The 17,896-nt window shown below is 44.2% G+C and overlaps 1 protein-coding gene across 1 annotated transcript in view; it reads left to right on the plus strand.

Annotated features, from left to right (window-relative positions):
• GPC3 (glypican 3) overlaps window positions 1–17,896 on the plus strand; it is a 691,493-nt gene that overhangs the window by 477,018 nt on the left and 196,579 nt on the right. The gene's annotated exons all lie outside the window — the stretch shown is intronic.

The following is a 17,896-nucleotide window of genomic DNA, read 5'->3' on the forward strand; positions in this document are numbered from 1 at the left end:
TTCTTTGAAAATGGAATGGTTGAACTAGATGGCCGAGTTTTAACCACTTCAGTTATATGGTCACAGAAGTCCCAGGATGTAATCACCAGGTGGTACTGAAATGTTAAGCCACCTACACAGATGCATTCTTCTATCAAGCACGGTTACCTCTCACATTGAGTCAAGAAGGGAACAATGGGATTGGCTTAGAAGATGAATTAGCTGTGCCTTTGGGAGCTCAAGCTAACTAAGGCCTAAGGAATCTGAGGTAGTGAAGGCTGCATGGAGGCAGGAAGAGGATTCTGTCCCCCTACACCATTGGGCATGGCATCTAGAACCAGAGCAGGAGATGCCACATGCAGTGGTTCTAACTAAGATTTCAAAGAGATCCCAGGAAAGATTTAAGATCAAAGTTCAAGGCAGGGTTTGTGGAGGTGGCCTCTGTGATGGGGAAGAGGGAATTTTCCCTCAGACCACTCAGACATTGGATATATGTTTCCTTGAGAGCTCCTGAACCGATAGGAGATACTTCATTGAGTGGGGAGCAGGTGCCTGTACAGAGAGACAGTTACCTGAGGGAGGAAGCAGCTTCAAGGAGCTGGCTCTGATAGAATATGCTAGGCCAAGCTGAGGCTAGTCTGGTACCTCATGTTTGAGACTAGAATAAAATGAGATACTTGGAAAACATTTGCTAGTTTAAAAAAAGAGAGATTTCCTTAGCTCTAGCAAAGGAAGCATATTCACTAAAGCTATAGCATTGATTTGACCTTGTGTCCTAACATGGCCGACTTAATAGAAGCCTGAGGAGGATCCCAGTGACTATGCATGGATATTGAGAGAACCAGGAAGCAGTGTCAGTAGCTTGAGACTTCAGGCCCCTGAACCAATTAGGTCTTGAGAGTGCTTTTATTGCCTTTTAAAGGAAAGTTATCCTAATCTGCATGGGGGAAAGGCGGCAAGATATTGCTTCTATTGCATCTGGCAATTAAGGGTTGAACTATGTAAAGGAGCAGACCCTGAGACCCTTGAGAGACGCCATACCCAAGGGGAGCTGCTGGAGAACTCTATGAAGAAAGTTGAGTGGCCTTCACCACGTGCGTTTCCTACCAGGGTGTACTCAAACTTGGACCTCAGCCTTCCCATGGTTGCTTGTGTGTATTTGTGGGGGAGTGTACCCCTGGTTCATGGAGGGAGTGTTTTATAATTAGTGTTTTTGCTTTCCCATTTGAGTAACTATCTTTGCTAAGAGTTAATTGTATATTCTGGCTGGTTGTTAAGGGAAACATACCAGTAGAGACTCATGCCCTACACACCATTACCCCTAGAACCCAAGGCAATAGCCATCCTCTGGGCATCCAACCTGCAAGACTGAGTATAAAACGAGAGGGTGTCCCAAAGACAGCGCCATACTGGGATAGGGATATTTCTGGAAGATGGACTGGAGGAGAAACCCTTCATCAAGTCTGCCTTGAGGAACCAGAAATGACACTTCTCCCACTGACTGTTCCCAGGAACTCAAACTGAAAGTGAGTAGAACTGAATCTCTGGGTCTGTTTTCATTAGAAGTGTGACATGATTCTTATTAGCCTCATCTGGATTTCTTTGGGGCTGTGGTATGTGGGCTGTGGTGCTGTCTTCAAGATTTTCAGGGTTGGTTCTAAGTGTCTTCAGCTGTTAAACTTTCAGTGAGATACACATAATTCATCCTTGAAAAAAACCTTGCCCTCTCCCTTGTCCCAGGCCCCTTAGTACCACATAACCTCCAGTGAGATTGCCAAACAAAGTTACCTGCACCCAAGGGTGTTGGCTTTAATCCTCTTTGACTCCTGTATGATCCCAAGGAAAATCAATGCCTTCCAACCCTAGAGAGATATCATCAAGGGACAGGCTATGGATGGAGAAGTAGCAAGACCCAAGGATGCAAACGTGGACAGGTGGACTGAGGGGAAGGAGTGTGGGGATTTGTATGTTTTCAGGACAAGAATATGTTTAGTGTTGTTTGCTTGTGATTGTTGTCGTTTTCCCCTGGTTGTCCTCCTGGCCATGGCTGGAATAATTTTATTTAGTATCTGTGTAGATGTTTATATTGTACAAGTCCCTTTGTGTAATAGCCACTTCTCTTCAGCTTTGTTGAGTTTTCCTAGAACCCACTTTATGTACATGAGGACCACTCATCTTTTATTTACCCTGTACTTTAGATGCATCTAGACTGGAAAGTTGGCCACTCAGAGGGCCTGTATCATGAGCAAAGTATGCTCAGAAGCAGTCTAACAATCTTAGCCTATCAGGCTATAGGTTATCTGATTTGAATCTTACAACCCTGTGAGATAGGTGTGAATTATTATCTCTATTTTACAGATGAGGAAACTGAGGCTAGGAGAAGCTAAGTGACTTGCCTAGGGCCACACAGGTAGTAATATCTGAGGCAGAATTTGAACTTGGGTCTTCCTGACTCCAAGTCCACCACTCTATTCACTGTACCATCTAACTGGAAGCAAAAGCACTGAAGCAGCTGGGCACCCTGAGGGAGAGACAGGAGGCAGCATGTATCAGAAAGGTAACACCACCACTGCCTTGACCACAGTCTCCCCCTCACACCCCAATGAAGATATCCCAGGGCCCTGAACCCAAGAGCCTTGCTAATAGCGATGCTTCCAGGCCAGTGCCCTCAGCCACCCTCCTGGGAAGGAGATGCAGCCTCCCCACTGCCCCTGCAGGTGCTATAGACAGCCACAGCTACTGAAGGCCCAGAAGAGAAAGCTCTTGTCACCAATGTCTTTGGCTCCATCAAATGGTTCAGCATCAGAAACTGATGGGATTTTATCAGTGGAAATGACATTAAGGAAGAGGCCTTTCATTTGCACCCTGAGGACTGTGGGACCTTTCCATCTGATGTGCAGCTGAAACCTTCCCTAGGTGTTGTCTCCCCCATTAGAGTGTGAGCTCTGTGAGGGCAGGGGCTGTGACCCTTCTGTTTGGATCAGCAGCGCTTAGCACCATGCTTTGTACGTAGTCAGTACTTAATGGTAAGTCGTTGTTCTTTAGCCCTTCAGTTGTCACCCCATGGACTGCAGCTTGCCAGGCCTTTCACTATCTCTTGAAGTCTATCCATGCTCATGTTTGTTGTTTCCATGATGCCTCTATCCACCTCATCCTCTTCCATCCCCTTTTCCTTTTGCCTCCAATCTTTCCCAACATCAGGGTCTTTTCCAATGAGTCCCATCTTCTCATTCTATGGCCAAAGTATTTAAGCTTCAGCTTCAGCATTTGATCTTCTAATGAATAGTCTGACTTAATTTCCTAAAGTGTTGACTAATTTGATCTCTTTGCTGTCCAAGGAACTCTCAGAAGTCTTCTCTAGCACCACAATTCAAAAGCATTGATTCTGTGGTGCTCAGCTTTCCTTATAGACAAGTTCTCACAGCCTTACATTGCTACTGGAAAAACCATGGTTTTGCCTATACAGACCTTCATCAGCAAGGTGATGTCTCTGCTTTTTAGTATGCTGTCCAGATTTGCCCTAGCTTTCCTTCCAAGGAGCAAGCACCTTTTAATTTCATGGCTGTAGTAGCCACCTGCAGTGATCTTTGAGCCCCGATATAAAATCTGACACTACTTCCATTTCTTCTCCCTCTCTCTGCCAGGCAGTGATGGGACCAGTTGCCAAGATCTTAGGTTTTTTGATGTTAAGCTTCAAGTGAGCTTTCACACTCTGTTCTTTCACCCTCATCAAGAAGCTTCTCAATTCTTCACTTTCTGCCATCAGAGTGGTATCCTCTGCTTATCTGAGATGGCTGATATTTCTCCCAGCAACCTTGACTCTGGCTTTTGACACATCTACAGCTGTCGTATATTGTGGTTGTTCAGTTGTTTCAGTTGTGGCTGCCTCTTTGTGACCCAATTTTGGGTTTTCTTGGCAAAGATACTGAAGTGGTTTGCCATTTCCTTCTCAGTGCTATTGGCTATAGATGCAATCAAAAATAAATGTTATCTATAGATATTGATGTATATATGTCACTTTAAAGCAGATATAAATATATACATATACATTACACACACATATACATATAGCTTTAGACAGCTAGGTAGCACAGTAGATAGAGCTCTGGGACTTGAATCAGAAAGACCTGAATTCAGATCCTACCACAGATCCCAACTTACTAGCTGTATGACCCTGGGCAAGTGATCTAACCTCTCGTAGCCTCAGTTTTTTCAGTGTAAAATGGTGCTTAACACAGTGCCAGGCAGATAGTATATTTTAAACTTTAAGTCTGCAAAGCACTTTCTCAATATTATCTCACGTGATCCTAACAACCACCCTGGGAGAGGAGGGTGGCTGAGGGCACTGACCTGGAAGCATCGCTATTACCAAGGCTCTTGGGTTCAGGGCCCTGGGATATCTTCATTGGGGTGTGAGGGGGAGACTGTGGTCAAGGCAGTGGTGGTATTACCTTTCTGATACATGCTGCCTCCTGTCTCTCCCTCACGGTGCCTGGCTGCTTCAGTTGAGGAAACTGAGGCAGGCAGAAGTTAAGTGACTTGCCCAAGGTCACACTGCTAGTAACTATCTGAGACCCAATCCAAGCTCAGGTTCTATCCTTTGCTCTACCAGCTGCCTCATTATCAAGTTCGGTTAACAGTAGAGTTATGTATGATCTCATTTATGATCCCTAGTGTTACCGGGCTCTTTGGGCCCTGGTGGACTCTTTCCTCTGAAGTTATAGTTAGGGAGACTTGGAGATCCTCTCAGCTAATTTTAGGGAAAAAAGCCAGAAGTGATTAAAGCTACACAGAATAAGAACCAGTTTGTATGGCATAGGTCTTCATCGCTAAATTGCCTGGCCATTGTTCAGTAGGTAGCCTTTGGGGGTTCTCTCTATTGAGGATAAAGGCCCTCTGTTGGAAATGCTTATGGCTTTTTTCCTTTAAGATTCTACGTATGAATACTAACTCAGAGATGAACAAAATAAACTTTGGATACCCAAAGATCCAACCCAAGAGCAAAACGCCTCAATTATGCTATAGCTCTGTACGTGTTTGTGCCTGTATTCTCTAGCAGCTAATTTTAGTCCATTTGCGTTTCCCAGAGGAAGGATGGCCCTTAGAGTTACAGTGTTTCAAGGAGCAAATATCACGCGCACGCACGCATACACGCACGCATGTACCCAGACTTGCCCTCCTATTTTTTGGGTAAAACCTTTGATTCATTTGGATACTGTACTTCTGGGGAGCAAATTCCCTTTACTAATGCATGGGGATGCTCTTTGCACAGCTTACTGGAAGAGCTGTGAGATTAACACTGCTAGGCTCACAGCAATATTTGTCAGAAGACCAGCCCTGTCCACTATACCAGACTGTGTCACCTTACAAATGTCTTTTTTGTTGTTCATCTTTCAATTTCAAAGAGGACCAATGACATTGACTTGGGGATGAATTGGATTTAAGTGAGGCAGAGTTGCACAAAGTCGGCTTTGTATACATCACAGGAAAGGTGAGAGAAACCACAGACTGTGGATACTATGAAATGAATTGATCCAGTCTAAAGAATGTTTATGTAGCCTGGAGAGGACTCAAGGGTGACATTTTCTGTCTTCTAGTATTTGAAGTGCTATCAGGTAGAAGGGGGATATTATGTTTGTCAGAGCGAGAAGCTCTGCAAAGAAGAAAATGTAGGCTTGCTATTCTGGAGGAGGGGGACTTCTTCCAAAAGGAGAATGAGCTCCTTTGGAAGGTCCTGGGCTCCTTCCCCCCAAAGGTCATTAGGCAAAGACTGGATGACCACTTGTCTGATGTGATATAATGGAGATTCTTTTTCTAGTGTCGGTTAGACTAGACAGTCACTGAGGTTCCTTCCAACTCTAGGATTTTGAGATTCATTACAAGACCAGGGGAAGGAAGCCAGTGAGCTGAGTGGCTTCTCTATGGAAGATTTTGTTTTTTAATCACATGGACCAGAATAACAGTATGAGAAGAAAAGATGGGGATGTAATCTCCCTACCACTGGCTGAAGTACCCACACCAATGGGACCATAAATTCATCAAAGTGGGCAGTGTGGCAGATGGGGAAGCAGAGAGCCTAGAGGCAGGGTGCCCATGCTAGCCAAGAGAATAGAGTATGTAGGTTATTAGCTGGTGGCCTGTCAATACCCCTGCAGGCAATTCTACACCCAAAGAGTTAGAGATTTAGTTGGGGATCTGTAATGAAGTAATATGACAACAAAGTCAGTCAAGAAGCATTTATTAATTACTTGCTGTGTGCCAGGCCCTATGTTAAATGCTGGGGATACAGAGAAAGGCAAAAGCACAGTCCCTGCTCTCTAGGAGCTCATCATCTAATGGGCGGATGACTTGCAAACTACTGTGTACAAACAAGCTCTAATCAGATGCATTGGAGATAATCAATGGAGGGACATCACTGAGATTATGGAAGACTGGGAAAGGCTTCTTGTAGAAAGTGGACTTTAGCTGAGACTTGAAGGTGGCCAGGAAAGCCAGGAGGGAGAGGTGAGGAGGGAGAGCATTCCAGGCATGGGGAGAGCCAGGGAAAATGCCTGGAGTCCAGTTATGGATTATCTTGTTTGAGGAACAGTAAGAAGATCAGTATCAGGGGAGGGGGGTGATTAAGGTATAAGAAAACTAGAAAGGTAGGAGGAGGCTACATTATGAAGGGCAAATAGAAAGCCAAATAGAAGATTTTATATTTGATCCTGGAGGTAATAGGGAGCCATTGAAGTTTATTGACATGTTCAGACCTGTGCTTTAGGAAGATCAAGGGAGGGGACATGTTAGAAGACAATTGCAATAGTCCAAGCATGAGGTGATGAGGGCCTGTCGTAGGTGATAGTGTCAGGAGAGAGAAGGGAGTTTATGCAAGAGATCTTAAGAAGGCAAAATTGACAGGAATTGGTAATAGATTGGATATGGGGTGAGAGGATGAGAGAGAGAGTGTGAGTGAGAGTGAGTGTGAGTGTGAGGGGAGTTGAGTATGATGCCTAGGTTTCGAGACAGGGAGAATGGTGGTGCCCTTGACAGTCACAGGGAAGTTATGAAGAGGGGGAAGGGTTAGGGGGAAAGAAAATGAGTTCCATTTTGGACGTGGTTAGTTTACAATATCTTTGGGAGTTCCAGTTGGAGATGTGAGATTAGACGTTAGGAGAGAGGATAGGACTACATAAATAGATCTGGAAATCATCAGCATAGAGATAATCATTAAATCCATGGGAGCTGATGAGATGGCCAAGTAAAAGAGGCCTGCTGATGTTTTAAGTCTGACAACCCATCTCCCATTCCAACTTCTACCATCCAACTGCACTGCCATTATGTAGTGGCCTAGCATCGCTCCCACTGAATCAAGTGAGATAGAAGAGCAGGCTTTAGTATGATATGTGGAAGTGGGCATTGTTTCTCAGGGCTTCTTTCCCTTTGGTTCCTCTGTGTGTGTGTGTGTGTGTGTGTGTGTTTTGTCTTCCAAAATATTCAGCTGTATGACTAGACTCGGGAGTGGGTGGCAGGGAGAGGTATTCCTCCTGGGTGAATGGGGTGGCACCGATTGTGCATCTCCAGGACTATCGAAGCAGTCATGCCAGAGCTTAGGGGGCTCACATCACAGGGTTGTCCGTGAATGATGGAAGAGAGTCTGCATACTCAGTTTCTTGCTACTTGTATGACATAGCCTGCCTGAGGCTTTCCCCTACCCCTAGGGCAACAGCTGTAGCAGAGGCCACTAGACCCTAAAAATGGATAGGAAATGCTGTCAGCAGGGCCACGACTATAAAAGGCAGGGACATTGTGACATTGGCACAGGCTTTGGCCTAGGGCTTTGGCCTGGAGATTTCATTCCTGACCCCTCATGCTACATCTCTGGTCCAACATTCAAAGTTGTCCATGACTGCCATTCTCTTAACTGGACAAAGATTTACTCAGCTGGTTGTCTGCACTCTGGACTCAGGACCCCAGGAAGGATTTCTAGGAAGGAAGGAGGAGGGTCTATTGGCTCCAGTTTCTGCACAGAATACCTTTCAAAGTTCTTAGGAAAGCATGATGGCTTTTGATTCAACCATATGAATTATCCTTTCTCTCCACATGCATTCCTTCCATTTCCCCTCTGCTGTATTAACCCTTTGTCCCTAAACTCTAACTGTTCTTGGTAAAGACTTTCCCTCTAGAAATGGGTCACCAAGGTTCAGGATGCAAAAGCCTTCTATTCACTCAATTTCCTGCATCCACAGTTCCATGCTTAGTCTTTGGCAGCTGGACTCTAAACATGTTCACTTGGGTGTCCAACTGGCACCTCAAAGTCTACAAAACCAAATGCAGACCATCCCCATGTGCTCAGAATCAGCCAGGCAGGAAGGCCTTCTGTGAAGTAGGCCAAGTGCCCAGGGTTGGGCATGCTAAGACATGGAGTTGTAGACTAGAACTTTATCTGGACCTGCTCCAGGTAAGGAGGTAGTACAGAAATCAAGGTCAAAGTCTCAACAGACCCTGTTGGAGCATGAAAACCCTGATATTTGGGTGTGGGAAAGACCCCAGAGCTAGCAGCCAGCCAGCTGATGTATTAGGATGCCAACATTATTAAGACCAAAACGAGAGGATGATGGGTTTTTAAGGAGAAAATGTCCAACATCTCCATACTGGGAATTTGTGTATAGCTCTAGGAAGTTTAAAGTTACATAATTTATTTTGAGAGAAATCATTGCTGTATGTCCTTGTAGACATATCAAAACTGAACTCATTGTCTTTCCCGTGAAACTTTCCCCTCTTGAGAACTTGCCTGAATGCTCTCCCTCTTCACCCCTGCCTCGGAGAATCCCTAGCATCCTTTCTAAGTCAGCTCAAACCCCACCTTCTGCCAGAGGCCTTTCTCTGTCTCCTCAGCTGCTGGAATCTTCCTCTCTGAGATTACCTTCCTCTATACATCTCTATCTTGTCTGTTCTTCTTTTTGACCTGTTTTCTCCTCTAGTAGATTGTAAGCTTCTTAAGGGCAAGAGCTGTTTTTATTTTCCTTTGTATCTCCAGTGCCTAGCACATAGCACTTGATAAATCTTGTTGATTGATTGTGGAAAATATCTTTTCCCATTTCTGTGACTTTGTCCTCTGCCTGGAATGATATTTCCCCACTTCTGCCTTGCCCTCAATCTCTGCCTGTGGAAATCCTATGAATCCTTCAAAGCTTTGCTCAAATTCCATCTGCTATGAGAAGCCTTTTAAAATCTCCACCCCCTAATATCATCATCATCATAATAAGTGTAATAATAATTATAATTACTAATGTTTATATAATACCTACTGTGTGCTAGGCACTGTGCTAAACACTTCATAGTTATTGTTTCTTTTGATCCTCACAACAACCTGGAGAGCTAGGTGCTATTATTATCCCCATCTTACAGATGAGGAAACTGAGGTAAACAGAAGTTAAGTAACTTGTCTAGGGTCACATAGCTAGTATTTGAAACTGGACTTTAACTCGGGTATTCCTGACTCCAAGTCCTCTGCTTTCTCCACTGAGCCACCTAGCTGTCCATAATATAGTCATAAATAACCTTTTCTTTCCCACGCCTCCCATAGCACCACACACCTCTCTATGTTCTTATCATACTTTATTCTGCACTATTAGTTGTAATATAGTTCGTATATACCAGGTTCAAGTATGGTCTCTAACACATACTGTCTGGGTAACAAAAGATATTCTGGATCAGGCCTGATTGAGGCCAGTTTGCTGGTTTAAAATCAGGATTGGTACAAAATGTGACACTTATAGACCATTCAACACTTAACAGCAATGTTTATTTAACAATAGCATGGAAAGGATATTCGGTAAAGCTACAGGATTAGTTCAACTAACTGTAGCTCCCCTCATCTCCAAACATAAGTACATTGGTCATAAGAATGGAAATGGGACATTGGTCAAGTCTGAGGAGTGAGTCCTGATTCCTTATAGCAGGCCTGCACAGCATATGGCCTGAGGACCATATAGTGTCTTGAGCCAATCAAGTGCCAGGGACAGTTTCTCTGACTCTTAGGGAAAAACTAGCCCATCATATATCATCAGAAGCAAATAGCTATTACTTCTCCAACATTCCATCCTTTAATGACAAAAAGGTCTTATGCAGTGCAGGGCGGGGGGGAGGGAGTCAGTAAACTATGGCCTATGGGCCAAATATTACCCACTATCTGTTCTTGTACAGCCCATGGGCTAAGAATGTTTGTTTGGGTTTTTTTTTTGTTTTTTTGGCTAGACAATAGGGTTAAGTCACTTGCTCAGGGTCACACAGCTAGTAAGTGTCAAGTGTCTGACGCTGGATTTGAACTCAGGTCCTCCTGACTCCAGGGCTGGTGCTCTATCCATTGTGCCACCTAGCTACCCCTTAAGAATGTTTTTTACATTTGTAAATAAAGTTTTATTTATTCAAAAAATATAAAAACTATTCTTATCTCATGAGCTATACAAAAACAGGCAGTGAGCCAGCCGGATTTGACCAGTGGGCCATAGCTTGCCAATCCCTGTTCCAGAGGAATTTCCACCATGTAGGTGGCCTTAAAGTCATTGCTGGACAATGCTGACTTCAGGGATATGAGAAGCATTGCATAGGCAGGCCCAAAGAAAGAGCTTCGTACAGATAAAAGAAAAACGGAGGCATGAAAACAGAAAAAGAAACCAAGCAATGCCATGGTCTGCTGAAGGAGCACAGTAGCAGGGGGACTGAATATTGCCTATACAGGAGAATGTAGACTAGAATTCCAGGGCTTGCCTTCTCTAGGTCCTGGCTCTTCCGTGTGGTAGATGACATTTAGGGTAATTCACAGTAGATCCCCCAAGGGAGTGTAACGTTGATGAACATGAGCAGCACCAGAACAAATGGAAGATGATGGCCCTCCAAGCATAGCCACAGAGCTTAGTCATAGGTCAGGCTCAGCAGTAATAAGGTAGCTAAGAGATCATTGCCCTCTTGAATGCATCCTATTCTGGGTAGGAGCTGAGTTAATGCTGAGACTTACCCTCTATCACCTGTTCAGTGTTCCCAGGCCCTCAAACCATAACCTTCCCCTCCCTGGGAGCCCTCCAAGGGGACTGATATCAACTCTTTTCCTCTTTAGAGGCCTCTACTGAAGGACTCCCCTCTTATTCCACATGGATGCTAGGTAAGGACTGTCGCATACATTTATCCAGATTGCTACCAAGACCAATAAGGAATCCCCTTTCATTCAGGTAAATTCACAGTCACCATAGTTAGACAAAGATAGTTGCACCTCCACCTTTCATTGAAAAATAAGACATCTCCCTTAAATTCTACCCCATGGCCCTTGAAGCCCTTTCTAGAAGGAAGTTGTCTGACCATTCCAAGGGGGAAATATCTATCAATTGAGAGGAGCCTGAGTCTTTACCCCTAAGATGGATGAAACCCCTGAAGTGGCAGGGACCTTGAAGCCCAGGTGCCTCCATGCCAAGGATGGAATAAGGAAGAACCAGCAAAATTCAACGAGGACTCCATTCAAAAACAATCTGTTCTTTTTGAGTTAGTCTTCCTGGAGGCTGATTTTGAGAGACTGCTAGAATGGAGAGTCCTCCTACTTCTTAGGGGGGGCTTCAATTTGGAACTGCCACAACTTCTAGGAGGTGGGACATCCAATCCTTGCAGTCAGGCACATAATGACGAAGCTGTCCTTTCCAGAGCCTGCTCCATCATTAAACAATGCTAGCTACCTAAGAATGATATAGGAGGTGGAAAACCCTGTCGATTTGATGGTGGCTGGATAACTCTGAGTCCTCCCTCATGTTGAAGTGGCTGCCCAAGAACAGAGCCTGTGGTACAGGGGAATCCATAGGGAAAAAGAATATGTCCTGTGAGAGCTTTGATGGTGGATGTTGTGGTGGTAGACTCAACTGGCTCAGCAAGGCCATATCCTGAATAGCCATCAGCTGGAGTAAGGGACAACCTCTTACCCTAAGATGGGGAAAGGAAAACAATGTGATGATTTTGCCAGGAAAAAGTAGGTCGAACTCTGTCTGGAATCATGCCATGCTGGTCTTTCAGAGCTGGGTGCTCTGATGAGCACCAATGCACAGAAATATGTGGTGTAGCAGATAGAATGCAGATCTTGGCATCAGGAAGATCTGAGTTTGAATCTTGCCTCAAATATTTTGCCTGTATGACTCTGAATAAGTCACTTAATTTCTGTTTGCCTCTGTTTTCTCATCTATAAAGTGAGAATAATTAATAACACTTATTCACAGGGTTGTTTTGAGGATCAAATGAGTTGACATATATAAAGCATTTTGCAAACTCTAAAGTTCTATCTAAATTCTCCCTATCACTGTAGTTACTTCCTATGAAACAGCTGTTATATTGAGTAGCTATTTCATCTTTAGTTAGAGGGGATCAAGTGGCCTCTCATCCACTGTGGCATGGCATCATGGCCCCCATGCCTAGAAGAGCAATATACTTCCTCCTCAAACTCTGCTATTTTCATAAGGGGGTCAGCCTGCTTGTTAAATTCAGCAGAGGGCATATGATGTCTTTGATGGGTGCTGCCATACCCCACAAACAATTGTAGGGGGAGAAGCATCCCCAAAGAAGGGGGAGCCTTTGATTTTACACCGTAAACCACATGCCATCCTTCTTCGTCACTGGCCATATGGGGCTGTTATAAAGGGAATTGGTGCCCCAGCCTCCTTCATTTTCATCACTGGGGAGGAAATAGCTTCCATACATTGTTTGGTATTAACCACATGAGATGGTTTGGAAAACTCCAAGGCCATTTGGGCCATCCACAATAACCAGTACAGAGGCTGTTATAAAGGACTGTAAAGATACCAACTCCCAAGAGCTCATAACATCCATTCCCACAATACAGTCACCCTGATTGGCCATGATAGCCATGACCCAATAGGGGGTCTTCCACTCACTTCCCTCAGAGCAAAGATGCCACTTATCTAAGTGTTCTGCCCAACCCAACCCCTGATGGAAACCAAGGTGCCCCAGGCACCGATTGAGGGTCCTCCAATGTGGAGGTAACCTGGATATCTGTATCAAGTAGCCCCTTAAATGTTTGGCAGCACTCCACCACACCCCCTCCGGATTACCATAACTTGAGTATATGGTGTGTGATCTCCTCAGTGTCCTATGGCTAAGATGACTTGAGCCTCAGGAGAACTTCAGCCCCATCTCCAAAGTCCCTCAAGTCTGAATTCAGAGATGGGAGGCCAGAAAGTGGGGTGAGGAATTTAGGGGATGTCTTAATCTTGGGTGGACCATAATGAGGATTTAAGGGATGTCTTAATTTGGGGTGGGACAGAAAGGTCCTTACTACCCTATCTTGGATGTCCCAGGCCAGTTTTATTAGAGGCTTGCAATCAATTGTCTCTTTTTCAACTCCATGTTTCAGGAACCACACCTCCAGTGCTCCTTATAGAGAAGTATCATCACCTTCTACCCATCTAGTGCAGGGTCAGGTTCCATGTCTTCTCACACTATCTCCAGAAAGCTTATTTGCACTATTTGCTGTATTTGGCCCATTAGCCATTATGACTGTCATGATTTCCTGCTCAGACTTCACCGATTGGTGATGCTGTAGCAAAGGAAGTCAAAGCTGTGTCAGAGGCTTAAGTTCTAGCCTCTTGAACCAACCCAGCCTCTGTGACTGGGAACTCCTACCACAATAGACAAGTCACTTTACCTCTGGTTGCTCCAGGCATCTCTCTGAGGTCATCAGTTACAGATGATTTGTCCAGGTGCGTCATTGGCAAACATTTCCACACTAAGAGTTCCTAATACTGATGAAAATTGTGTATCTAGACAGCAAAAATACTTCTTGTGCATTTACTTATGTGACATATCTCACCATGATTCCTCCCTTCCCCAATTGTTGAATGGATGGGTGGTTGGCTATCTCTTCAAGCTAATTAAAAAGTGTGTTAGTGATAATGTTAGCAACTATGGTACTTTCCACTGGCATTGATCCAACTCATGACATAGATATAACTGCTGTTTATTCAGTAATTCAAGAATATTTACCAGAATGTATGAGTGACTGTCTCATAGATGTCTGCATTAAGTTTAAAGTCAAGGACATTCCAGACTTGCAAATGTTTTATCATCAGATACTAGTTCTCTGAAAAAAAAAACAAACAAACACGTAGACCGTTCAAGAGATGGCACGTCTGACAGGAAGAGATGGTTCAGTGGGGTTACATTACAGTCTGATTAAAAACAGAATCAGCCAAGTTTCAGTGGGTTGCTATTTCCCCGCTTGGGTTTCTTCGTAAATGTAATGAGAGTGTTTCACTACAGTAACCCTCATTAATTCAGACCCTGTGAATTTGGAGTTGGGTGAAGGCTCATCTTTGCACTGTCTAGAGAAGAGGATTTGTTAGGCAGATTGATAATGTACACCAGATTGGGGGGAGGAACATTCAGCCTACTTACTGCATCCATTTGCATCAAAACAATGTGATTATTACAAAGGGTCCTTATCTGGGAATTAAGACAGGCCCATTGAATCTCTACTAACATTTGGCAGTTAGCTTGTGCTGTTTTAAAGACATTAAATTGCATTAAATATATGTAATTTCTAATTTAGATGTTTTCCCTTAGTCTGTCCTTCCCTCTGTAACTGGATCAGATTATGGCTCTTCCAGGGGGTTCTTGAGCATTCTAAGTAGTAAGAAAAGACAAGGGTCTGGAGAAGATCTTTAGAAAGTGTGTGTGTGTGTGTGTGTGTGTGTGTGTGTGTGTGTCTGCGCATTGGTGGCAGGCTGTGGAATTCAGCTCATCATTTGCTACAGTTATGCGATGTATATATTAAATACGCTCTACCTTAGAGAGGAAGGATTAGAGAAAGAAGGACTGAAAATAGGGGAGAAATGGAAACCAACAGTCATTCACTTAGGAAGTGTTGCTATAGGTAAGTGACTTGCTGCATCTCAAATGGATTGAAATTGTTTGGCCTATTTAAAGCCCTGGCCCAGAATGAGAGACAGGGTGGCATAATAGAAAGGGGGCTAGAGTTCAAGGCTGATGACCTGAATTTTAATCCCAGCTTACTAGCTTTGTGACCGTAACCACTCAGTCTAGATTCCTCCTTTCTAATATGAGGGAGTAGGACTCAACAACTTCTAAGATCCCTTCCAACTCTGCGTCTCTGATTCTAGAAGCCTCTAGTGCTATCTCCTAGAATCCTGATGTTTCTGTTTTCCATACTCCAAGTAGCATCCTAGGGGCAGCTAGGTGGCATTGCAGTGGGTAAAGTGCTGGGCCTGGAATTAGGAAGATTCAAATCCCACCTCAGACACTAGCTGTGTGATCCTGGGCAAGTCACTGAACCTTGTTTGCCTCAGTTTCCTCATCTGTAAAATGAACTGGAGAAGGAAATGGCAAACTACTCCAATATCTTTGTCAGGAAAACCCCAATAGGGGTCATGAAGAGTCAGACACAGACAGGACTAAAACAACTGAACAACAACAGTAGTCTCCTCCTTTACAATACTATATATTCTCAGAATATTCCTCATTGGATAAACCCTTGGCCTCTCCAGCCAGTGGAGAATCTCTCTTCCTTAGTGAACTCCTCAAGGGGCATGGACTGTCATTTGCCTTTCCTTGTATCCCCAGCACTTGGCCCAATGCCTGGCACATAGTAGGCTCTTAATAAACATTTGATTGACTCAGTAAGGAGTTCCACATTTCCCTGAACAGTTCAACACATTGCTAAACAATTCTTATCATAAATTCTCTCTGAGAAGCAACCTGGAAGAGTGGGCAAAGTCCTTGGGGACTGGAGACCTGGGTTCAAACTCCAACACTAAATACTACCTTTTAAACTAGTCAGGGCCACTTCCAGCAGAGCCAGGCTACACTCACAGCATTGTGGAAGGGAAGAAGAGGAGACCCCCCCCCCCCCAGCTGCTGCTTCCCAGATCTTCCCCTGTACACACATGGCAACTGAGTGGGGAGAGAAAGATCTATACCACCCACCTATTACCCTGATCAGTCATGCCTCAGGACCATCTATAGCACTGAGATGCCCGAAGAAGAAGACCTCTTCCATCTTCTGCCCCTCCCCCCAGTGTCCTCTCTGGGACAAGAAACAACCCTACCTTAGGTGAGGTGGGTTTCCTTAAACCTCACAGGACATACCATTTCTATCTACCTGGAGGCCAAATAAGCCTACTCTCCATTGGGCCCATACATCTCAAGTCTTCCCCCCAACCCCTCAGTGTCCCACTTCAGATCTGCTCAGCCCTTCCACTGGGCCCTCTGAAAATCCTGCTCCATAATGAACAAACTACCTTTCATCTTAAGCCTTTTCTTTTATCACTTTCTATCTTCTAGCCCTCATGGAGATCTGGCTCTCTCCCAATGGTATCAGTTCCCTCAATACCCTTTCCATTACTAGCCACACTTTCTGTCACACTCACTGGTTGTGGTTGGTGAGTACTACCCCTTGATCCCCATTGCTGCTTCTAGACCCTCACTTGACCGCCTTCACTCTCCTTCTTTGAGGTTCATACTATCCAAATTTATCTCCCAATCCAGAATCATGTGGCTCTTATCTATTTACCACCAGATCATTTTCATTCCTTCTCCAATGAGTTCAGTACTTGTCTCAGTCTTTTCCCCCCATCTTCAACACTCATGCTAGGGAATTTGAACATACCCCCTTAAATATTTTAACTTCCCAGTTCCTCAAACTGTTCAATTCCCATAATATCTTTTTCCATTCTAACTTAGCTACACACAGAAATGGTCACACTCCTGACCTTGCCTTAACCCACAGGTATTCCACTCTCATGTTCCTGAACTCTGAAATTCCTTTTTCTCAATAAGCATTTAACGGTCATAAACTTTTTTCAAGTGCCAATCACTGAGCCAAGAGCTAGGCATTCTAATAGGAAAAAAGAAAAATAGTCACTTCCCTCAAGGAGTTTACCATCTAATGGGGGAAGACAACAGACTCAAAGAAAGCTGGAAAGAGGGGGAAGGTCCTGCTCAGGGGTATGGTGGAGAAGCCAGAAAAGTCCAAAGATGGCAGAATTATCTGCTAGTAATCTTTTCTTAGCCCAACTTTTCCTAGAGTCCTGAACCCTATTCTTTATCTTCATTGGGACCTCCATTCCCTCTATCCCTAAGTTCTTTCCCCACTATTTAAACTCTACGTTATCCTCCGTTCTGGATTTCCTTGCCCACTTGGCTTATTTCCTATCACACTTTGCCAAGCCCCAACCCTAGATTATTCTGACCATCTGACTCCTTGGCTTCTATTCACATGCTGCTGAACAGAGTTAGAGGAAAAGACAAAACTTTACTGACTGGGACCACGGTGAAGTTATATTATCTAATCTCAACTGGACCTTCAGGGCAGCTAGGCAAAAATTCGATTTCTCTCTAATTGATTTTTATGTTCCATTTTCCACTGCTGGAAATATACAGAAGAGATGGATGTTCCAATCCTGATCTCTTCTCAAGCCTCACATGGTACCCACTTCCCCTACTCTCATAGCTGAAGGCCTCAAATCATAATTTTCTGAAAAAATTGAGACCATTTGCTGAAAGCTCCCATATCCCCTCCTCATCTTACATCATTCAGACAACTTCCACTATCTCCTCCTTCACTCCAGCCTTTGATGAAGAGGTTCTCCTTTTCCTTGCCAATGCAAACCCTTTTCCATGTGCCTTTGATCCATTCTCTTCCTGATTTCTCCAGCAAATTTGTCCCACTATTGTCCCCCCTCTCTTTCATCTTCAGTCTTTTCCTATCTCCTGGCTCATTCCCTGCTGTCTACAAACATACTCATGTTTTTCACATCCTTCAAAAGCTGGATGCTATTCTTCCCACTATCTATCATCCAATATCTCTTATCACTTTTGTGGCTATACTCTTTGATAAAGCCTTCTACAATCAATGCCTCTACTTCCT

This window comes from Phascolarctos cinereus, unplaced genomic scaffold, assembly GCF_003287225.1.
Source record: "Phascolarctos cinereus isolate Bilbo 61053 unplaced genomic scaffold, phaCin_HiC Scaffold_8;HRSCAF=390, whole genome shotgun sequence".
Classification (NCBI taxonomy): Eukaryota; Metazoa; Chordata; class Mammalia; order Diprotodontia; family Phascolarctidae; genus Phascolarctos; species Phascolarctos cinereus.